The sequence below is a fragment of the Bos indicus genome, chromosome 5, assembly GCF_029378745.1.
Source record: "Bos indicus isolate NIAB-ARS_2022 breed Sahiwal x Tharparkar chromosome 5, NIAB-ARS_B.indTharparkar_mat_pri_1.0, whole genome shotgun sequence".
Lineage (NCBI taxonomy): Eukaryota > Metazoa > Chordata > Mammalia > Artiodactyla > Bovidae > Bos > Bos indicus.
The window spans coordinates 82238052-82263046 of record NC_091764.1 but is presented as its reverse complement, the minus strand read 5'-3'; the positions used below and the strand labels follow the sequence as shown (position 1 = coordinate 82263046).

The 24995-nt window shown below is 38.6% G+C and overlaps 1 protein-coding gene and 1 pseudogene across 10 annotated transcripts in view; one reads left to right on the top strand and one right to left on the bottom strand.

Moving 5' to 3' along the window:
* PPFIBP1 (PPFIA binding protein 1) overlaps nt 1–24995 on the top strand; it is a 205837-nt gene that overhangs the window by 55967 nt on the left and 124875 nt on the right. For all 10 annotated transcript variants that reach the window (XM_019961412.2, XM_019961414.2, XM_019961411.2 and 7 more), the window contains one exon: nt 18191–18288. The gene's annotated coding sequence lies outside the window, so the exon portion shown is untranslated. The remainder of the gene's footprint in view (nt 1–18190; nt 18289–24995) is intronic.
* LOC109559569 (GTP-binding nuclear protein Ran-like) lies at nt 16137–17134 on the bottom strand (annotated as a pseudogene).

Here is a 24995-nt window from a genome sequence, read left to right as displayed (position 1 = left end):
CCATTAAAATGAGAAAGAGGAAAGGAGAGGAAAAGAAAGGGAACAATATTTTAATGGCATGAAGAAGATGGAAAAGTCAGAGTGTCAGCCTTGCATGGTGTGTTTTGAAAGAAGTGAGGTTGGCTTTTTGTGGACTGGAACCTCTCATGCTAGAGGTGACCTGCGTATTGTCCCTTGTATTTGTTTTCTTTTTTATTGAATATTAAGGGTACATGAGGACTGGAGCACTAAATGTTTCTCCTATGTCCCTTTTTAGAATTGCTCTGGATTCTCTTTTGAGATTTAGAAAATTTATGGGTCATTGTGTCTTTCTGATTATGGAAGCTGAAAATCAACTAGGTATTTTAACTCGTGTTTTTCTAAAATAATACTAAGCTCCAAGGTGTTATCTTGGTTGACAGGAGTTTTAACAGGAGGCAGCAGAGCTGGACTTATCTGAGGTAAAAAACCCTTGGCTTTGGATATACATGGACACTTTTAATTGAAGGGTAATTGCTTTACAGAATTTTGTTGTTTTCTATCAAACCTCAATATGAATCAGCCATAAGTATACATATATCCCCTCCCTCTTGAACCTCCTTCCTATCCCCCTCCCCATCCCATCCCTCTAGGTTGATACAGAGCCCCTGTTTCAGTTGCCTAAGCCATACAGCAAATTCCTATTGACTGTCTATTTTACATATGGTAATGTAAGTTTCCATGTTAAACTTTCCATACATCTCACCATCTCCTCCCCTCTCCCCATGTCCATAAGTCTATTCTCTATGTCTGTTTCTCCACTGCTGCCCTGCAAGTAAGTTCTTCAGTACTATCTTTCTAGATTCCATATATATATGTGTGTTATTATATGATATTTATCTTTCTCTTTCTGACTTATTTCACTCTGTATAATAGGCTATAGGTTCATCTACCTCATTAGAACTGACTCAGATGCTTTCCTTTTTGTGGCTGAGTAATATTCCATTGTGTATATACATGTACCACAACTTCTTTATCCATTCATCTGTCAGTGGACATCTGGGTTGCTTCCATGTTCAAGCTGTTGTAAATAGTGCTGCAGTGAACAATGGGATACATGTGTCTTTTTCAATTTTGGTTTACTGAGGGTATATGCCTAAGAGTGGGATTGCTGGGTCATATGGTGGTTTTATTCCTAGTTTTTTAAGGAATCTCCATACTGTCTTCCATAGTGGCTAAATCAACTTACATTCCCACCAACAGTGCAAGAGCATTCCCTTTTGCTCCACACCCTCTCCAGTATTAATTGTTTGTAGACTTTTTGATGATGGCCATTCTGACCCGTGTGAGGTGATATCTCATTGTAGTTTTGATTTGCATTTCTCTAATAATGAGCGATGTTGAGCATCTTTCATGTGTTTGTTAGCCATCTGTATGTCTTCTTTGGAGAAATGTCTGTTTAGGTCTTTTCCCCACTTTTTGATTGGGTTGTTTGTTTTTCTGGTATTGAGTTGTATGAGCTGCCTTGTATATTTTGGAAATTAATCCTTTGTCAGTTGTTTCATTTGCTATTTTCTCCCATTCTGAGGGTTGTCTTTTCACCTTGCTTATAGTTTTCTTTGCCATGAAAAAGCTTTTAAGTTTAATCAGGTCCCTCTTGTTTACTTTTGTTTTTATTTCCATTACTCTAGGAGATGGGGTCATAGAGGATCTTGCTTTGATTTATGTCATTGAGTGTTCTGCCTATGTTTTCCTCTAAGAGTTTTATAGTTTCTGGTCTTACATTTAGGTCTTTATTCCATTTTGAGTTTATCTTTGTGTATAGTGTTAGGAAGTGTTCTAATTTCATTTTTTTACATGTAGCTGTTCAGTTTTCCCAGTACCACTTATTGAAGAGGCTGTCTTTGCCTCATTGTAGAGTCTTGCCTCCTTTGTCAAAAATAAGGTACCCATAGGTACATGGGTTTATTTCTGGGCTTTCTATCTTGTTCCATTGGCCTATATTTCTGTTTTTGTGCCAGTACCATACTATCTTGATGACTGTAGCTTTGTAGTGTACTCTGAAGTCAGGAAGGTTGATTCCTCCAGCTCCATTCATCTTTCTCAATACTGCTTTGGCTATTCAGGGTCTTTTGTCTTTCCATATGAATTATGAAATTTTTTGTTCTAGTTCTGTAAAAAAAAATGCCATTGGTAATTTGATAGGGATTGCATTGAATCTGTAAATTGCATTTGCTATCATAGTCATTTTCACAATATTGATTTTTCCTAACCAGGAACATGGAATATCTCTCCATCTGTTTATGTCATCTTTGATTTCTTTATCAGTGTCTTATAATTTTCTGTATAGAGTTCTTTTGTCTCTTTAGGTAAGTTTATTCCTAGATATTTAATTCTTTTTGTTACAGTGGTGAATGGGATTGATTGCTTAATTTCTCTTTCTGATTTTTCTTTGCTAGTATATAGGAATGCAAGTGATTTCTGTGTATTGATTAGTATCCTGCAACTTTGCTAAAGTGATTAGCTCTAGTAATTTTCTGATACTGTCTTTAGGGTTTTCTATGTACAATTTCATGTCATCTATGAACACTGAGAGCTTTACATCTTCTTTTCTGATCTGGATTCCTTTTTTTTTTTTTTCTGATTGCTGTAACCAGGGCTTCCAGAACTATGGTGAATAATACCAGTGAAAATGGACAGCCTTGTCTTGTTCCTGATCTTAGGGGGAATTGTAAAAAAAAACTAAAAGTTTTTCACCATTGAGAATAATGTTTTTCTGGGCTGATCATATATGGCCTTTACTATGTTGAGGTAGGTTCCTTCTATGCCCATTTTTTGAAGAGTGTAATCATAAATGGGTGCTGAATTTTGTCAAAGGCTTTTTTGCATCTATTATCCTATGATTTTTACCCTTTGCTTTATTAATATGGTGTATCACAGTGGTTGATTTGCATATATTGAAGAATCCTTGCTTCCCTGGAATAAACCCAACTTGATCATGGTGTATGAGCTTTTTGATGTGTTGTTGAATTCTGTTTGCTAAAATTTTGTTGAGGATTTTTGCATCTATGTTCATCAGTGGTATTGGCCTATAGTTTTCTTTTTTTGTGTTGTCTTTGTATGGTTTTGGTATCAGGGTGGTGGTGGCCTCATAGAATGAGTTTGGAAGTGTTCCTTCCTCTGCAATTTTTTGAAAGAGTTTTGGAAGGATAGGCATTAGCTCTTTAAATGTTTGATAGAATTCTCCTGTGAAGCCTTCTGGTCCTGAGCTTTTGTTTTTTGGGAGATTTTTGATCACAGCTTTGATTTCAGTGCTTGTAGTTGGGATGTTCATTAATTTCTATTTCTTCCTGGTTCAGTCTTAGAAGGTTGAACTTTTTCTAAGAATCTATCCTTTTCTTCCAGGTTATCCGTTTTATTGCCATATAGTTGTTCATAATAGTCTCTTATAATCCTTGGTATTTCTGCATTGTCTGTTGTAACCTCTCCTCTTTCATTTCTAATTTTGTTGATTTGATTCTTCTCTCTTTCTTGATGTGTCTGGCTAAAGGTTTGTCAATTTGTCTATGTTCTCAAAGAACCAGCTTTTAGTTTTATTAATCTTTATTGTTGTTTCTTTCATTTCTTTTTCATTTATTTCTGCTCAGATCTTTATGATTTCCTTCCTTATGCTAATTTTGGGGGGTTTTTGTTCTTTTTCCAGTTGTTTTAGGTATAAAGTTAGGTTGTCTATTTGATATTTTTTGTTGTTGTTCCTTGAGGTAGGATTGTTATTGCTATAAACTTCCTTCTTAGAACTGCTTTTGCTGCATCTCATAGGTTTTGAGTTGTTATGTTTTCATTGTCATTCGTTTCTAGGAATTTTTTTATTTCTCTTTTGATTCCTGCAATAACCTGTTCATTATTTAGAAATGTATAATTTAATCTCCATGTGTTTGTGTTTTTTACAGTTTTTTTCTTGTAATTGATATCTAGTCTCATAGTGTTGTGGTCAGAAAAGATGCTTGATACAATTTCAGTTTTTTTAAATTTACTGAGGTTTGATTTGTGACCCAAGATGTGGTCTGTCTTGGAGAATGTTCCATGTACACTTGAGAAGAAGGTGTATTCTTCTGCATTTGGATGGAATGTCCTGAAGATATCAATGAGACACATCTTGTCTAATGTATCATTTAAGGCATGTGTTTCCTTATTAATTTTCTGTCTTGATAATCTGCCCATTGGTGTGAGTGGGGTGTTAACGTCTCCTGCTGTTATTGTGTTACTGTCAATTTCTCCTTTTATGTCTGTTAGTGTTTGTCTTATGTATTAAGGTGCTCCTATGTTGGGTGCATAGATATTTACAATTGTTGTCTTCCTCTTGGATTGATCCCTTGATCATTATGTAGTGTCCTTCCTTATCTCTTGTAATATTCTCTATTTTAAGGTCAACTTTGTCTGATATGAGGATTACTACTCCAGCTTTCTTTTGCTTCCCATTTGCATGGCATATACTTTTCCATCCTCTCACTTTCAGTTTTTAGGTCTGAAATGGGTTTCTTGTAGACAGCATATATATGGGCTTTGTTTTTGTATCTATTCAGCCAGTCTGTGTCTTTTGGTTGGAGCATTTAATCCACTTACATTTATAGTAATTATTGATATATATGTTCCTATTGCCATTTTCTTAATTGTTTGGGGTTTGTTTTTGTAGATCTTTTTCTTCTCTTGTATTTCCTGACTATGTAAGCTCCTTTAACATTTGTTGTAAAGCTGGTTTAGTGATACTGAATGCTCCAAACTTCTGTGTGTCTGAAAAGCTTTTGATTTCTCTATCAATTTGAATTTTTAAATTATATATATATATTTAATATGTATATTTTATTGAAGTATAGTTGATTTACAGTATTTCAGGTGCACAGCAAGGTGATTTAGTTATACAAATACACATATATTATTTTTGAAATTATTTTCCATCATAGGTTATTATGAAATATTGACTATATTTCCCTGTGCTATACAGTAAATTTTTATTGTTTGTTGCATATCTGTTTTTAATTTGAAATCTAGCATTCTATTCATACTAAATCAAACAAATGGAATCAAAATGTCATAATTTTTTTAGGCAAAAATTAATAAGATTTCTAAAATATATGTTATACATATATATATATATATGTATGTATACAAAGCTTTTCTCAACTTGATAAAGGCTTGAGAAAGAACAAGCAAAAAAAAGAGACGGAGAAATTGGAGAATATATATATATATATATTTTCAGTAACTTATGTTTCAGGAGCGTAATTCTCAGGGATTAGGTCAGTGAAGTCACCAGTCCATTTCTTTCTAAACACAGATGATGCAGAGATCATGGTCCTAGTCTGGTAAAGCAAACACATCTATTCTTTGTGGGGCAGTTTAATGGGAAGAGCCCCTACTGCTGGGTCAGCAATGATAGAGTTCATAATGGGCCAACCCACTTTTTAGAGCTATAATTACCTCACTGGGGTATGTTGGTTCATAGAGTTCTACTGGTGTGATAAAGTGTTATATACCACTGAGCTGCTTATTGTTTTTATTCAAACAATCACTATACACATTTAACACTAGTTCAGAATATTCTTTCAGAATGTGATGGGATCGAAGTGGTTTGACTTTATATTTTTTGAGTGATATTTGCAGTAGCACATTAAATAAAGATAGAAGTGGAAGGACTTGATTCTACAGGATTTCTTGGGTATGGAGGCTAGCATTGTAGAGGTAGTAGTTGTTTTCCCTACATTTTTATAAAAGATAGAACATATTTCAGAATATTTATAAAATATTTTCCCTCTGAAGACATGGCTGACTATAGTCAGCAGTCTGATTTCTACCAGACTATCCCTCAAGAAGTGTGCAAATACAATGAAACAAACTAAAAGCAAGGTGAAAAGACAGCCTTCAGAAGGGGAGAAAATAATAGCAAATGAAACAACTGACAAAGAATTAATCTCTAAAATATACAAGAAGCTCATGTAGTTCAATGCCAGAAAAATAAACAACCCAATCAAAAAGTGGGCCAAAGAACTAAACAGATGTTTCTCCAAAGAAGCTATCAGATGGCTAACAAACACAGAAAGAGATGCTCAACATCAGTCATTATCAGAGAAATGCATGTCAGAATCACGAGGTACCATCTCACACCTGTCAGAATGGCTGCCATCAAAAAGTCTACAAACAATAAATGCTGGAAAGGGTGTAGAGTAAAGGGAACCCTCTTATACTGTTGGTGGGAATGCAAACTAGCATAGCCACAGAACAGTGTGGAGATTTAAAAAAAAAAAAAACTGGAAATAGAACTGCCATATGATCCAGCAGTCCCACTGCTGGACATACACACCGAGGAAACCAGAATTGAAAGAGACATGTGTACCCCAATGTTCATTATAGCACTGTTTACAATACCTAGGACATGGAAGCATCCTAGATGTCCATCAGCAGACAATGGATAAGGAAATTGTGGTACATATACTGGGCTTCCTTGGTGGGTCAGAGGTTAAAGCATCTGCCTGCAATGTGGGACACCTGGGTTCAATCCCTCGGTTGGGAAGATCCCCTGAAGAAGGAAATGGCAACCCACTCCAGTATTCTCGCCTGTAGAATCCCATGGACGGAGGAGCTTGGTGGGCTACAGTCCACGGGTCGCAAAGAGTCGGACACAACTGAAAAAGAATGCTTTTGAGTCAGCTCTAATGAGGTGGATGAAACTGGAGCCTATTATACAGAGTAAAGTAAGTCAAAAAGAGAAACGCCAATACAGTATATTAACGCATATATATGGAATTTAGGAAGATGGTAACAATGACCCTATATGTAAGACAGAGAAAGAGACACAGATGTAAAGAACAGACTTTTGGACTATGTGGAGAAGGCAAGGGTGGGATGATTTGAGAGCGTAGCATTGAAACATGTATATTACCATATGTAAAATAGATGACCTGTACAAGTTCGATGCATGAAGTGGGGTGCTCAAAGCTGGTGCTCTGGGACAACCCAGGGGAATGGGGTGAGGAAGAAGGTGGGAGGGGGGTTCAGGATCGAGGGACATATGTACACCCTTGGCTGATTCATGTTGACATATGGCAAAAAGCAACACAATGTTGTCAATAATTAGCCTCCAATTAGAATAAATTAATTTAAAAATAAAAGAATTGTGCAAGTAATCAGAACATCTACTCTAAAATTTTTGCCCCCAATTGAATTGGAACCCACTGTTTAAATATATTAGGTATTTTACATTATAGTTCATAATGTTTTTCATGTGGAATTTTAATATATAAGATTTTCACTGTGGTCCATGATATTTGTTATTTAAAAAATGAAATTTAAATATTTGTCACAAAGGAAAACTGGTGTGTTTGGAAGCTGAGCTGTGTTCATTCTCTCATCCCCACCCCCTGCCTCATAACACATGCAATTGTACATAGATTTATTTTTATATAAAACTTCATGGTGGACTTTCATCACTTCAATCAGTTCGGTAAAAGTGTTCAAAGAATAACAACGTTTGAATTCCAAAATTGCTTAGAATCTTTGAATTAGAATCTTTCTGTAGGAAGTAAAAAAAATTTTGCCAATATTGGAAAAGCTGGGCATAAAACTTTAGAATGAGATAAATAGCAAGCCATTACTAAACACTACAAATATGATTGTGAAGCAACATGTTAATTTAAAAACATGTGGCCCTTATTTGCTGTACCATGTCAGTAGACATTGTGACTACTACAGTTTTCGAGCCTCAAGGGAAATTTGAGTGTATTAAATTTGATTTTGGCATGGAAAGTGAGTTCATTGAGGACTTTGGAACATCACAGATTATCAGATTATTCATTCACCTGGTATTTACAGCATAGTGCTTAGTACTGTGAGAAGACACAAAAAATTATACACTTAATCTTTGTAACATTGAAAAGATTAGTTTGAAGCTTTTTGTCCAACTTCAGATTTGTGAATCAACTGTAACATATAATTTCTTCAACTCTTTAATATCTGTTTATTTTTTGGCCAACAGTCATCACTTTGTTGTACTGCTTCACTTGATCTTTACTTCTATTAGTAGCCCTAAGCCATGAGCTTTTTGACCATCCCACAAAGAAATGTTTTCAGTCTGTTCATCTGAGTTACTGGATAGACTGGAAACAAAACCATGTTGGAATACAGATGTTTATGGTTGGCTGGGCCTCATGTAACTAGCCAAACAGCCCGAGCTTATAATTTACATTTGCTTCTCAGCTCAACTAGCCTTACTCATCAGGGACCTTGCACCTAAAATTTGAAAATGCCAAGGGTCTCTTTGAAAGAATCTATTCTTTGACAACAAAGTCTTACTGAGGAGGCAAAACATACTTCGGGGATATTTACACAGTGGAAATCAATGTATCATTAGATGCCCAAATGAATGCATGGGTTGAAACATGAAATGCTGTTGGCAGTGAGAGATGGGAAGATGACGTGGGGGCATAACATGAAAGCCTTTATTATTTGAACAAGACATGAGGAATAGGTACAAATATGATTTTGAGCATGGTTAGGCATCCACCTGATTTATTTGATTGTAATCCCTACACACCCTATTTCTGGTCAGAGGGAGGCAGGATTTTAGACCCAGGGCTCTCTGACTTTAAAGTTTATGATGTAAGTTCAGTTCAGTTCAGTCGCTCAGTCGTGTCTGACTCTTGGCCATCCCATGAATTGCAGCACGCCAGGCCTCCCTGTCCATCACCAACTCCCGGAGTTCATTCAAACTCACGTCCATTGAGTCGGTGATGCCATCTAGCCATCTCATCCTCAGTCGTCCCCTTTTCCTCCTGCCCCCAATCCCTCCCAGCGTCAGAGTCTTTTCCAATGAGTCAACTCTTCGTATCAGGTGGCCAAAGTACTGGAGTTTCAGCTTTAGCATCATTCCCTCCAAAGAAATCCCAGGGCTGATCTCCTTCAGAACGGACTGGTTGGATCTCCTTGCAGTCCAAGGGACTCTCAAGAGTCTTCTCCAACACCACAGTTCAAAAGCATCAATTCTTCGGCGCTCAGCTTTCTTCACAGTCCAACTCTCACACCCGTACATGACCACAGGAAAAACCATAGCCTTGACTAGACGGACCTTTGTTGGCAAAGTAATATCTCTGCTTTTCAATATGCTATCTAGGTTGGTCATAACTTTCCTTCCAAGGAGTAAGCATCTTTTAATTTCATGGCTGCAGTCACCATCTGCAGTGATTTTGGAGGCCAGAAAAATAAATTCTGACACTGTTTCCACTGTTTCCCCATCTATTTCCCATGAAGTGATGGGACCAGATGCCATGATCTTAGTTTTCTGAATGTTGAGCTTTAAGCCAACTTTTTCACTCTCCTCTTTCACTTTCATCAAGAGGCTTTTTAGTTCCTCTTCACTTTCTGCCATAAGGGTGGTGTCATCTGCATATCTGAGGTGATTGATATTTCTCCCTGCAATCTTGATTCCAGCTTGTGCTTCTTCCAGCCCAGCGTTTCTCATGATATACTCTGCATAGAAGTTAAATAAGCAGGGTGACAATATACAGCCTTGATGTACTCCTTTTCCTATTTGGAACCAGTCTGATGTTCCATGTCCAGTTCTAACTTTTTAGTTCCTCTTCACTTTCTGCCATAAGGGTGGTGTCATCTGCATATCTGAGGTGATTGATATTTCTCCCTGCAATCTTGATTCCAGCTTGTGCTTCTTCCAGCCCAGCGTTTCTCATGATATACTCTGCATAGAAGTTAAATAAGCAGGGTGACAATATACAGCCTTGATGTACTCCTTTTCCTATTTGGAACCAGTCTGATATTCCATGTCCAGTTCTAACTGTTGCTTCCTGACCTGCATACAGGTTTCTCAAGAGGCAGGTCACTTGGTCTGGTATTCCCATTTCTGTCAGAATTTTCCACAGTTTATTGTGATCCACACAGTCAAAGGCTTTGACATAGTCAATAAAGCAGATATAGATGTTTTTCTGGAACTCTCTTGCTTTTTTGATGATCCTGCGGATGTTGGCAATTTGATCTCTGGTTCCTCTGCCTTTTCTAAAACCAGCTTGAACGTCTGGAAGTTCATGGTTCACGTATTGCTGAAGCCTGGCTTGGAGAATTTTAAGCATCACTTTACTAGCGTGTGAGATGAGTGCAATTGTGCGGTAGTTTGAGCATTCTTTGGCATTGCCTTTCTTTGGGATTGGAATGAAAACTGACCTTTTCCAGTCCTGTGGCCACTGCTGAGTTTTCCAAATTTGCTGGCATATTGAGTACAGTAGTTCCACACTATCAACCTTTATCCTATATGGTGACTCCTACAACTTTATATACTCAACCAGTCTATGATGAAGGACTGAAGCTGAAACTCTGATACTTAGGCCACTGATGGAAAGAGCCTACTTTTCCTATATCAGGAAAAGACCCTGATGCTGGGAAAGATTGAAGGCAGGAGGAGAAGGGGGAGACAGAGGATGAAGATGGTTGGATGGAATCATCAACCCAATGTACATGAGTTTGAGCAAACTCCAGGAGATACTGAAGGACAGAGAAAACTGACATGCTGCAGTCCATGAGGTTGTAGAGTTGGACACAACTGAGCGACTGAACAACAACGCTTCCTTCAAGGTCCACACAGTGATGGCCTCTCCCTAAAGTCTTCTTAGATCGCCTGATCTGGGTCCTATACCACTTTGAACCTTTAATATACAGCTTTAGTTTAGTCTTTTATGTATTTGTTTCCCCTCCTGGATTGTGAAGATCCAACCTTCATGGGAAATACAAATTATATCCCATAATATTTAGTACAGAGATTTGGCCTGTACCCTGGATGTGAGAATTGGCAGTAGAAGAGAAAAAAAGGTAGTATGAAATGAGTAATGGTCTCAGAAGCAGGAGTAGGTAGGATGAAGCAGGAGTTGACATGAAAGAGAAAGAAAAGAGTGTCCAGGTTACACGAAAGACCAAAAACAGAGTGAGATTGGAAAAGTAGGTAAGGGATAAAATGAGGATTTGGACTTTACTCTGCAGATGTGGGAACCAATCAAAAACTAGCTTAAGAAGATGACTAAGACCATCGCTAAGTGTGAAATTGATGATGAGTAATTTAGCAGTATATTTTCCCCTTATTTTATTTGGATCATGTCAACCTATCATTCAGTAGGAAAGAGCACTGGGTCACATTTTAGGTGACACATTTCCCCTAGATTTCCTGGAGATCTTCTGAAAGTGGTAGGTAACTCATGAAGGGAACATCTTCCTGAGTCATGTGATGGTGGATATCTGGATAGTGCTGTCTTGCTGCCAGTGTGAAAAGTAGTCATACCAAAGTTCCTGCTAATGCTCCCTCAGCCTTTTCCCAAATGGAAAAGAGGTGGAGGATAAGATGGGATGGGAACAAATTTGGAAGATTTAGGATCCCCTCTGAAAGTGAAAGTGTTAGTCGTTTAGTCCTGTCAACTCTCTGCAACCCCATGGACTGGAACCCACCAGGCTCCTCTGTCCTTGGAATTTTCCAGGCAAGAATACTGGAGTGGGTTGCCATTTCCTTTGCCAGGGCATCTTCTGGACCCAGGGGTTCAAACCTGGTCTCCTGCATTGGCAGGCAGATTCTTTACCATTTGAGCCACCAGGGAAGCCCTAGGATCCCTCTGGTAAGTCTATCCTGAAGGCTTTCTAAAGGGCCTGAACTACCTGGAGAGGCCTTATTTACCAGGGGAAAGATAAGACATTGGTCAGTTCATTTAATTCCTTCATTACTCATGGTAAAAAATAAAGAGTATTGTAACTTTTGTTTTCCCAATATGCCAAGGTTAGCAAATCAGAAAGGTCTTTAAGTGGCTATGGCTGTGCATTTATATTCTTGTTTTAGGTATCTTATCCTATACCATACAGGGTATACTTCATTGTACTCGCCTAATATTTCTAACTAACAAACGATTTGAGTTTTCCTTTTATTATCTGTGACTTTGATGAAATGAAATTATTATTAATTATACCAGCTCAGGACCCATGTTGCCTGAGTTGTGATCCCAGTTTCTCCACTTAATCGCAATGTGATCTTTTGTAAGTTATTTAACCCCTCTCCCTCAGTTTCCTCATCTGTTTGATGGGGATAATAATTTACTTCTGTCTTTCCCAGAATTAAATGAATGAATTTATTGTTCATTTACTAAAAGTAAAATTGTTAGAATAGTATCTGGTACACAAGTTATCAATACATATGACTTCTTATTGTGTTGTAAATGAGGGAAAGCAGCTAAAGGTGAAGTGACTCAGGTAGTTACCCAATAAGATTACTACACTAGATTGTTGTTGTTTAGTCACTCAGTTGTGTCCAACTCTTTGCACCCCCATGGGCTGTAGCCTGCCAGGCTCCTCTGTGATGGAGTTTGACCCAGTGATTGAACTGATAGAACTGATCCTCTGTAATATGTTTGACCCAGTGATTGAACCCCAGTCTCCTACATTGCAGGCAGACTCTTTACTATCTGAACCAGCTGGGAAGCCCCACTCTAGGATTAGTGTTTCTCATTTCAGGATTTAGTCCACAGAAATAGCTGTTTCCTAAAGCAAAGGTCTGGAAACTTTTCCTCAAAGGGCTAGATCAGATAGCAAATGTTTTATACTCTGTAGACCTCACTGTCTCTGTTGCATCTTCTCAACACTGTCATTGTGTTCTGCAAAAGCAGCCATAGACAATATGTAAATTAATGGGCTTGACTGTGTTCCAGTAAAATTTTATAAAAACAGGTGGCAGACCACATTGCCCTGCATACAGACTCCTGCTTTAGATGCTTGTCTGACATGAATAGAGCTTCAAATTCCATTTAAAGTATGAAATATGGCATTGTAATAAGCAGTAACTTTCCTTCCTAACTCCTGGAGAATTCCATGGACCGTACAGTCCATGGGGTCGCAAAGAGTTGGACATGACTGAGCGACTTTTCACACTTTCACTTCCCTTCCTAACAATTATGAGTCTGACGTGTTACTTTCCATTATGATGGTCATGCTTTACAACATCAAAGGGGTTTAGAAGATAAGCAGTAGTGATAAATGTGTTTTCTATCTCAAAGGGATATACAGAAGTCATTTATTTAGTGGTTTGGAGAATTTTCTTGGTATTTGAAATCTGAGATTTGGGCAGATGTTAAGGGTTCGTGTTATTAAATGGATGCAAATATACTGGGTTTTGCTTTTTTTTTTTTGTAATCTCTGAAAAGGAAAGGTTTGTGAGTCATATAAAAAGTTGTTTGTAATTATCCTTGTCATTACACTAAGGGTTTTTCTGCTAGGAATGTAGTTTGCATGGGTTTCGATTTTTTGATGGCTTAACTTTTCAGTTTAATAATGTGTTCTTGTTTTTAAATTAAACTTGTCAGTCAGCCTCTTTGTGAGTGGCTGACTGTGTTGGTTAGTTTGTATTTATAGTTAGGTCTATTTCTGAGGAAATGACTAAAGTCTCTTGAATTTGATCAAAACTGCATCACAAAGGGTATCTTTGACTTACTTAAACAAGGCTCATGATGGAAACTCAAAAAATCTCATAGTTCATGTTTATAAATGTTATAATGTATTCAGTCCTGGTTGGGCCAATAATCAGAGTTCTGTGCTGAGGGCAGGCTTGAATGTTCCCAGTGCTTCTTATTAATAGTTAACATGAATTCCTCTGGAGCAAGTTCAGGCAGCACTTTCTTATATAATACTCTTGTAAAAAAGAGTTTTCTAATTTTACATGTGACTTTAAGGTGAGTCTTATGGAACATAGCTATGTCTTCTTCTCCTTAAATTGTTTCACTACTTTTTCTCTTTTATTCCTGTTCAGGTAGTCCTGACATGGAAAGCATCTAGACCTTGTACACGTAATTTCTAACAAGGACCACCCCACCACCGCCGGTCTCCCCACCTCTGCAATATCCACGAGTCCTCCCCAGCCTAGCTTCGTTCCCTCACTGTGAATCAGTCCTCATAGCAGTGGAGGGAGCCCTCATTCTGCTCTTTGTTCAGGGCACCGGGTGGGAAGGAAGGCAGGCCTGGCTCTGGTCGGCTCAGACACAGGCTGACCTGTGCTCTGGGACCCAGGCTGGAACCCACATTTTCCCATAAGGGGCTCTGTTAGAGATGGTGGTTGGGATTTGGTGTGATTATGCTTCTAGATCAGTGGTGTTATGAGCTCATTGGGATTTCTGCCCTAGCTTTTAATGCAATCCCTGTTTAGTTTGAACCCTTCTCTAAGCAGCTTAAGGAACCAATTCTCCAACTTAAATCTTGGATCAAAGTATAAAACAGTTAAAAGTGCAATTACTCTGCCTGCTACCACACATCTATTCATCTCTGCCTCTGTTCTTAGAAACACCTATTGGGTAGGGTTCCCAGACACTGACTTTAAAAACTGCTGATGAAGATTCCTGTTTACTTTTGGAGCACACAGTAGTCTTAAAATCAGGTTTGCTTATGTATGCATCATTAATTTCTTAAAATTTACCTGGATTGGTGTGTATGTGTGGGTCATATATGAAGTCAGTTTTGGGGGAGGTTGAATGGACAGAAGCTGACCTAAGCTGAGAAATTCCTTCAAGACAGCCTCTATCCACCATTCATGCCTAAATTCCATTGCATTTTATTTCAGTGTTAAGCACCTGCCTCTTCTGAAGCTCTTTGTTTGTTTGTTTAATGAAAATGTTCTCAAGATCCATATCCATTAAGTTGTTGGAATCTTTGAGCTGATCCTATTGCTTCTGTGTTTAATTAAGTATGTGAGGTCACTGGCTCTTAAAGAGCGAAGGACACAGCTAAACTCCTACTTCGTAATTTTGTCTAGAACTGGTCCTGATCATATGTACATTTTTTTTTCCAGGCAAAGTAGAAGCAGTATATTTTGTAATTTTCTTCCAAGAATGACTCAAATTCTCTCCCAACTCCAAGTAGCTCCCAAAATTTTACTGTTGCATTTAGGCTTCAGAGTATTAGTCATACTGGCATTCTATGTAAGGTTACAAATACATATCCCTTATGTATCTCAATGAAAGATTTCATCTGATCATGGGAAACTTCATTATCTGTTAAAGTCTGGTTCTGAACTGAATATAGCATAGCGTATACATCAATTCAAATCTGTAAGTGAATCTATTAATATTTATTCAATACTTTAACAAATTAAAATGTACCCAATTTTACCCTTTATAGTCCATTTTTCCATATACTTAAAAGGGATCCTTCCCTACTTTTAGGTAGGAAAGTAATCATTTAAAGATAATGGGACATCTGAAGAACTTTGGTAAACTGAACTATAGTACAGTAGTACTTACAAGAGGAAAATAGCTCGTCTTGATTTCTAATTGCTACAGTATGGTGTCAGTGAGATCAAACTCAGGCAAGACAGACCCAATTCATGTTTACATGTGGAAACCATACAACGTTAAGTGGTTAATCTACTGAAAGTTTGGCAGTCTGTTCACATCACTGAGAGGCTTACCTAAGACCTACTTTTATGCTGCAGCATCCTGAGGTGTTCTTGCACCACCCAGAAAAATTCTTTGGGGAGAGAAAAATCATCAAAGCTGTGATATATCCATTGAAATCCTTAATCTTTGATAACTTTTAAAGCTTGGGAGTACTTAACAGCAGGTAAACATGGAACATCTTCCTAGAATGCCAACTTTACATTAAACATGTAACATCAAAAAACAAAAAAGTAAATGCACAATTATATTCATATTTAACAGATGAGATGTCCCTCAAGTTCCTGCAACCGTTTGTATGATTTCATTGGACTTTGACAAGCTCTACATTAGAAAATGGTTACTTCTGCCATAAAATGCAAATATAATTAAGGTATCTGTTTGAAACATCTGAAACAGGTACCACCTTTCACAGGTCACATAAATCTCATCTCTAGGTGACACTACCTAAGCCCAAAGGCAGGTAGGGTAGATGTTATTTTAGCCTAACCATTGATGGTATTTACACCTCTTATCAAATACAATACTGTTGACTTCTCATTACGTTTGTGTGAAATGATTCAAGTATACAGAAAATTAGAAGCATTTAACCTAACTGACTTCAAGTTAAGTGGTAATAGCAAAGGCAATTCAAATAGTAACATGGCACAACTTTCCCTGTTAGCGGTTTTAAATGCTCATTTAAACAAGGGATGAGTTCACTTGCTTAGATATTTGAAATACAACTTTATTCTGATTCTAAACGAAAAGGAATGGGAATGACAGTAACAAACAAGATTCCACCTCTCAATATTGTCATGTGACTATAGCAGTCTTATATTTGAAACTCAAGGAGGAAACAACTGAGTTCCAAAACACCTAAATATGCGGGTCCAAAAAATGAAGGTTTTTTTTTAAACTGCCATATTCACTCCAAAGCCCATCCATCTCCTTCAGCATCCAAAGATTAAGCACGTGTTCTGCTTAGCTATATAATAAAGTGGCAAACACGCTGCACCACTGACGTCACAGGACAGTTGCCTATAAAACTAGACTTCTGACGCTGGGCCCCAGCTTCACTTTCTCACAGGTCATCATCTTCATCCGGGAGAGCAGTTGTCTGAGCAACCTCTAAATCGTGCTCATACTGTGCTGCCAAGGCTGGGTCCATGACCACCTCTGGCGGGGCAAGAGGCATGGCGACAAACTCCAAGTTAGGGTCTCCAATCAGTTTTCTAGCAAGCCAGAGGAAGGGCTTTTCAAAGTTGTAGTTACTTTTGGCAGAAATGTCATAGTACTGAAGATTCTTCTTTTGGTGGAAGACAATTGATTTTGCCTTAACCTTTCTGTCCTTAATATCCACTTTGTTGCCACACAACACAATTGGGATGTTCTCACACACTCATACCAGATCTCTATGCCAGTTAGGCACATTCTTGTAAGTAACTCTTGATGTTACGTCAAACATTATAATGGCACACTGAGCTTGTATATAATAGCCATCTCTCAGTCCACCAAATTTCTCCTGACCAGCTGTATCCCATATATTGAACTTAATCCGTCCTCTGTTGGTATGGAACACAAGAGGATGGACCTCAACACCCAAGGTAGCTACATACTTCTTCTCAAATTCACCAGTCAGATGACGCTTCACGAATGTAGTTTTTCCAGTACCACCATCACCAACCAAAACAAGTTTGAACTGAACTTGGGGTTCCTTGGGCAGCCATTGCGATGTTACTTCCAGAAGTGTCCCCGCGCCCGTCTGACTGAGCCATATGTACATTTGAAAAGCACATGTGAGATCACATCTCTAGCATTTGACATGGAGACGCTCAACTTTCTCATTTGGATGGAAGTAGTTATGAGATATTGGGACATTTACTATTCGTCATTATTCCTTCACGAACAGAATATATGATACTATGGTAATGGTGAGGATATTCATGCCCAAGTATATAGTACTGGGAATTTTTTTTTAAGTATATGCTATTTAAAAGAATTATGGGAATTAGAATCACAAGTCTAAAAAACAGTGTATATGTTTCTACGTACTGTTTATGTATTATTCTTGTTGGATAAGAAAATAATAAGTTTCTTCCTTTTTTTAAACCTTAGCAACTAAGCATTGGTGAACTATGATTAATTCATTTACTCTGGAAACATAAAGCATCTAACCTATTGCAGGTACTTTGTGATAAAAAAAAATTAATGATGGTAGTTTTCTGCTGAAATTCAGGTTTCAAGGAATATATGAAGTTGTGGCCAGTAACTGAGGAAGTAAGGAAGAATGAATGCTGGAAGGGGGGAAGGAAGAAAAGGAAGGGAGAGGAAGGAACAGTGAAAGGATAGGTGGAAGGAAATTAGTTAAATCTGTTGGTCCTTAACACATTTATTGTTTTTATTCATTTTTAATTTTTATTTAATTAAAAATGTATCTGTTTGACTGCACTGGGTCTTAGTTGTAGCACACAGATTCTTTGATCTCCATAGTGGCATGCAGGATCTTCAGTTGCAGCATGAGAACTCTTGTTTGCTGCGTGTGGAATCTAGTTCTCTGATCAGGGATCAAACCCAGATCCCCTGCATTGGGAACACAGAGTCTTAGCCACTGGACCACCGGGGAAGTCCCACATTTTATTGTTTTTTTTTTTAATTGCACACATGTTATCTAGTTTGATGTTCTTTGCTTATATAATAATTCACCATCTATAGGGTCTTTTTTATGGTGTGTCATGGTTTGAAGTTGGTTTTAATTTATCTCCTTTGTATTTGTTTCTTTTCAGTATAAAAAAACTTGATGGATCAGATTGCTAACAAGTACATGGAAGATTTGAAGAGCTGAAGAAAAAAAAAACTCACTGTTAAACTTGTTTTTTAAAATGTAAGTAAACTCTCTCCTCACTGTTGTTCATTTCTGTATCTTCATAGCCTGCAATTACCTTTCTGTACACTCAGTGTGTAAATTTTTCCCCCAGTAGTAAAGTTGCTCGTCTGCATAGTCTGCTCATAAAGTCTATGATAATTTATGACCCATTCCTCTCCTTAAAATTTTTTAAATTCTAAAAGTAATATGACTAACATAGAGGGTTGTAGAACTTAGACATGTTGTGACAGTCAGTGAGTAAATCTTTCTTTGGTGTCAAGAGGAAAATAGACCTGGTAGCATGTAAAAAGCACCACCCTTTTCGCAAATCCTCTGTTGCTCCTTACCCTACAGGTTCTTTTAGCGCGCCATGTGAGTCAGTGAGAATTGTTGGTCAACCTGTTAATGACTCCATAGACTTAGAGAAGTAGGTGTTTCCAGTGTAAGCTTATCTTTTCCTCCTTGTTTCTTTTGCTCTGTAATAGTAGTGATACTTAGCTATGTATTGAACTTCTATTAAAAGACAAGCACTCGACTGATTGAATTCAATCAATATTCATTCAGCAAACGCTTTTTCTGAGTGCTTGTCATGTGCCAGGCACTGCTCTGACACCATCGTCTTGTGCTGCACTTGCGGCAGCCTTGCAAAGTAGGAGCCCATATTTTAGTGATGGTGATCCAGGTGAGTATACTGAGGTTCAGAGAGAGGTAAGGAGGCTACAGACGATCACACAGCTAGGAAGGGGAGGAACCGAGAGTGAACACCATGCTGTCTGACTTTTCTCATTAGCCATTTTCTAAATAATGTTGAAATCCTCATCCTGGCTCAGTTGTTGAGTTCCAGGTTCAGACTGGAACCTTCTGGGTTGTGTTCTTCATAGAAATGTTGTCCTGATTCTTCTAAACCTTGGCTGTAGTCACAACAGGAAAGGAAGTTAGAGAAACATCTTCCGAAGTTTGAGAGGTACTTTTGGTATCTGGAGGGGGAGTTAAGAGATCTAATGTCTAGACTGACCTTTCCGCGAATCTCTGTGTGTCTCTGGGATACTTAACATCTACAGGAAACAGTTACTATTATGCCTGTTAAGGAGAGCAGACCAGATGTTCTCCAGGGTCTCTTTCAGTAGGCTTTTTATTGAAGTATCTTATACACAGAACAAAGTACACAAATTATAAGTGGATGGCTTGATGGAATGATTGTTACACAGTGCACACATCTGTGTAACCAGTGCAAGAAAACAGAAAATTACCAGCCCCTCCTACTCTCCTCCCCTAATGCTCCCATGAGTAACCAATTTCCTGATTTCTAATGCCATTGATAAAATTTTGCCTATTTTTATCATTTATATAAATAGATCATATAGTTTATATTCTTTTGTGTCTGGCTTATTTTGCTTATTATGTTTGTGAAATTCCTGTATGATATTGTATATAATTAATTTATTTCATTCTCCTTAACTGTCATGCTATTCAGTTGTACATGTATTTTATAGTTGCTGGCTATTTTGGTAGTTTCCAGTTTGGATGTATTACAAATAGTGCTCCAGGGAATGTTTTTGTGCACATCTTTTGGTGATGATTTTATTTTGGTCAGGGACTAAGTTCAAGTAATTTGAATTCAGCAGCCCTGTGGAGTGATGTTGAGGTAAGCGTCTTTGAAAGCAGACAACTGGATTTTAGGAAGGCAGGTGATGTGTCTGCTTCAGCATGATGTTCTGAACGTTGCTGGTCAGGAATGTGAAATCCTCTTGAGGGTGTGGCTGGGCAGAAGCCCTGTATGATAAGCCTGTGATGTGGTAAGGTTTGCTCTCCTGGCAGAGGAGGGCTTTGATTCGTTTCAGGAAGGGACGATAGAAGAGAGAAGTCAGATCCAGAAGACAAATGTGTATGGACTACCCTGGAAATGGTTAGGATACGTCAGCCGCCAGATCAAGAATCTGGAAAAGTGATAACCTAGGGGAAGAACCAGCTTATAAGACCTGAAGAGTCTAGGAAATGAACAGAGAAATAAAAATTGATTTCAGCAGGCAGGCGGGAGCTCTCAAAGCATTTTTAGACAAATTTATTAAGTCTGATGAAACTGTTGGTCTCTCAGTTGTGTCCGACTCTTTGCAACCCCATGGACTGTAGTCCACCAGGCTCCTCTGTTCATAGGATTCTCCAGGCAAGAGTACTGAAGTGAGTAGCCACCCCTTTCTCCAGGGAATCTTCCTGACCCAAGGATTGAACCTGAGTCTCCTGCACTGCAGGCAGATTCTTTACTATCTGAGCCACAAGGGAAGCCCTTGTTAAGTCTAACTCCTGTTTTAAGGAAACTTTGAAAAACCAGTCCCTAAAGTATGAGTCAAGAATGAACTTAATGAAATTACCAAACTAAGAACAAATGTATTTTTCAAGTAAATACAGGATGTGAGTATGTGGGCTTTGCCAGGAGACTGTTCTGTGTCAGATCACAGCTTCACTTTCTTTCCCTGTAATCTTTCCCACCAGCTTCCTGATCTGTAAAATGGGGATATTGACACACCCACCTTGTAGATTTCCTGTGACAGGGTACTTCCACAGTGCCAGGAGTGTGCTGGGTGCATTGCACTGGCACTAAAAGTGATAGCCATTATTCTTACTATTTTTCTGATTTTTACTGTGACTGATATTATGTGTTTGCATCGGATACTTGGTAGAAGTTTTCAGATTATTTTTTTAAAGTATGAGATTAACATAGTTTTTTTTGAAGCGTGGAGAACACTAACAAATGTATTTTCCGACTTGCCTCGCCTTAAACTGAAACTCAGAGGAAAGCTGAAGGGAAACATTTGTCTGTGTCCTTGGCAGGTCCCTCCCCAGCGTGAGTCAGTAAAGACACTTCTGCTTGTTGCAACTGCTGTACTTGGTTGTTTCAAGAATAGACCAGACGAGCTAAGATTCACAAGAGAGCTGGGTCATTTTGCACAAAGGAAAATCATGATTTTATTTATTTCACTCTCAACTCGTATCAGGCATTTTGCAAATAAGTGTGTGTATGTAGCAGGGAGCTTTAGTGAGAGGCTCTGTGGGTGATTCACTACAACCGCAGCTGGTATAGGGTGTCCGTTCCAACTGACTGTGGCTAGTGACGTCTTTCCACCTGTTGGTAAATTCTGGACTAACTTTTGGGGTGTCCGTTGTAGATTAAGCATAATTTTGCCCTCGGTGAGATTATGATCTCACAAATGAATATTTGTTCTACGAAGGAAACTTTTAGAGTGAGTTGAGTCTAAGACAACATTTGACCCAAGACTTTGAAATTCTAGTTCTGACTTCTCTACAAATGATCTGTGGGATTTCAGGTATAGCATTAGTCCTGAGTCTCAGTTTTCTCATCTGTAAAATTAGAAAGTTAGACTTTGAGACAAAGGAAGATTCTGTGAATCTCTAAATTTAATAGTATCTAGTTTGGGGTGTAGTTTTATTTTTCTAAAAGCTGTATTCTTTCATGGGTTTCCCCAAGTCAGAAGGTCTTATGACAGCAGATTTCAGCACTTAACGATAGTAGAGGAAGGAACAGTTTTAAGATATGACCTAAATTCACAAAACAGTTAATGTCCACTGCAGATAAAAAACAAATGACCTGACTGTTGTGATTGATGTAAAGTTATGTGAGTATATATAAATCCACTTTCACACTGGCATTTACTTTAACCAGCTTTCATACACTTGCTTTATTCATTAAAGGATGTTTATGTTAAACAACATAAATAAATATTCAAGACATTGTATATGGCATAACTGGATTATGGAAACTGCGTTGGCTTTATCTCATGTACGTATGTAAATTCTCAGTTCTCACATTACAGTCCCACAGTTGGGTGTGTCACTAATTTGAGTTTGTTTTGTTGTTCCACATGTTGAAGAAATTATATGGTAAAAATGATATTTGAAAATGAAATACTGGATTCAATTGAATTAATAAGAATCCTAAATAGTGTTATCATTATTACTTTTAAGTAATACTCAAGATAATTGCTTTTAGGTTTTGAGCCCTATGTTCTTATACCCAGGGGTTCTTGTTGTTCAGTCCCTAAGTCGTGTCTGACTCTTTGCGACCCCAGGGACTGCAGCATGTGAGGCTTCCCTATCCTTCACTATCTCCTGGTGTTTACTCAAACTCATATCCATTGAGTTTGTGATGTCATCCAACCATCTCATCCTCTGTCACCACCTTCTCTTCCTGCCTTCAGTCTTTCCCAGCATCAGGGTCTTTTCCAATGAGTCAGCTCTTCGCATCAGGTGGCCAAGTATTGGAGCTTCAGCTTCAGCATCCATCCTTCCATCGAATATTCAGGGTTGATTTCCTATAGGATTAATTGGTTTGATCTCCTTGTAAGCCAAGCGACTCACAAGAGTTCTCCAGCACCACAATTTGAAAGCATCAATTTTTCAAATTTCACCACAATTTGAAAGCATCAACCTTCTCTATGGTCCAACTCTCACATCCATACACTCAGGCATATGCTAATAGCTGATGCAGGAGGGCATGTAGGGAATATTTAAAGTAAATGGAGAACTTTGGAATATTTGTGCTTTGACCCATTTATTTGTTCTGGCGACTGGCAAACAGAAGAAATACCATTTGCCTAGTGTGCAGGCAACACCCTGGTCTCTCTGATGTAATCACGGGTGATGGTGGTGAAAGCTCTCTGGTTATACTAGCCTTGAGGCTGAATAGACCAAGTACAGGAATGAGGTGGGGGCTCATCAAAGCCTCTTCATCAGGCGGAGGAAGGCTGTGGGAATGTGCAGGTCATTCCTGAGGCTTCCCATGGGATCATTCTACCTGCTCGTGCAGTGGTTTCTAAGAGGCGATTTGTAGCCACCGAGACAGTGTCCTTTCCCAGAGAACTTCCCCTTTTGTGCTCTCTGTCTGTACCCTTCTTCCAGTCTCTTTCATTTTATCTCTTTATTTTTCTTTGGCCTGTGCTGGGTCTTCATTGCTTGTGGCAAGTGGGGGCTACTCTGCATTGCAGTGCACAGGCTTCTCATTGTAGTGGCTTATCTTGTGGAACACAGGCTCTAGGCATGCAGGCTTCAGTAGTTGTGGAGCATGGGCTTAGTTGCCCCAAGGCATGTCGAATCCTCCTGGACCAGGGATCAAATCTGTGTTCCTGCGTTGGCAGGTGAACTCTTAACCTCTGGACCACCAGGGAAGGTCCCTATCACTTTAATTATTACGTGGGATTTGAAGTTTTTTAACTCCTGACTACATATTTTGGACCAAATATTCCTTATTCTAGACAATTTGTACTAAACATTCTGAAAATACTACTTGGAGATGGCTACCTTGTTTGGAGTCATGTGTCACATATGTGGTTTTGTCTTGCGCTTCTTTGATTCATCATACCCTGAGATAATACATAAATAAATTTATTCATTAAATTTATGGAAGCTTTTCCTTTCCATTTTTCTTCCCTCTAGTAATCTCTCCCTGTCTCATGAAGTATCTAAGATCACCTTTGCAATCAAATGGAAATTTAGCTGGGCTGTTAGATTCCCTTAAGCATCCCTGAGTGTGAGCGTGAGTAGATGGAGTTGAAGGGCTGCTTGAAGTTCTTGTCTCAACTGGCTGAAGTCATAGTCATCTATTTATTCTTGGTTGTTCCTTTTCCCCTCACATATTGGGAAACTGGTGGTCAGTGCCTTTGACTTTTTCTCTCCTTAATCCAGATACGCAAGAGGGTAACTGTTGACAGAGAGAAGGAAATGTTTACATATTTAAATAACCAATATGTAGGGGGCATGTGTGTGCAGGCTTGTGCGTGCACAGGCTCTGTAACTGCAAGGTGGTATCTGTTTCTCTTAAGTCGCCATGCATATCCATAGTTAACGAGGAGGCCCTAGCATCTATGATGGCACTCAGGTATGTATTTGCATCAGTGTTTAAGGAGGAATTAGGTTGGTGGGAGTTCTGACTCCTATTTTAGTGGATCTATGGTTTAAAATTATGATATTTTCACTGATATATTTAAAATGGATAACCAACAAGGACCATGGAACTCTGCTCAATTTTATGTGGCAGTCTGGATGGAAGTGGAATTTGGGGGAAATAGATACAAGTTTATGTATTGGCTGAGTCCCTTTGCTGTTCACCTGAAACTACCACAACATTGCTAGTGGGCTATACCCCAATACAAAATAAAAATAAATAAAATTGTGATGTTTTGGGGAAACCTGGGTTCTGGCACCAGAATTTCAGTTAGCCAGGATCTCCATAGCTTTGAGAGTGAAGAAGTGAGATAAGTATTTTCAGTCATTCTTAAATCCATTACTTAGTAGCTCAGGGCTTTGTGCTGAAGTTAAAACTCCAATACTTTGGCCACCTGATGGGATGAGCCGACTTGTTGGAAAAGACCCTGATTCTGGGAAAGACTGAAGGAAAAGGAGAAGAGTGCAGCAGAGAATGAGAAGGTTGGACAGCATCACTGACTCAATGGATGAGTTTGAGCAAGCTCCAGGAGATAGTGAAGGACTGGGAAGCCTGGCAGGCTGCAGTCCCTGGGGTTGCAAAGAGTCAGGCATGACTTAGGGACTGAACAGCAACAAACACAGGACTTTGTGCGTCAGAATCACAGAACTGAAGTTGGATCCTCAGGATGTGTTCAGTGTTCCTTACATACTGTAATGCTGGCCTCTCCCAGAGATGCCCCAACCAAGAGGCGACTTAAATTAGGGGTGTGGCAGTTCACAGCCATTGT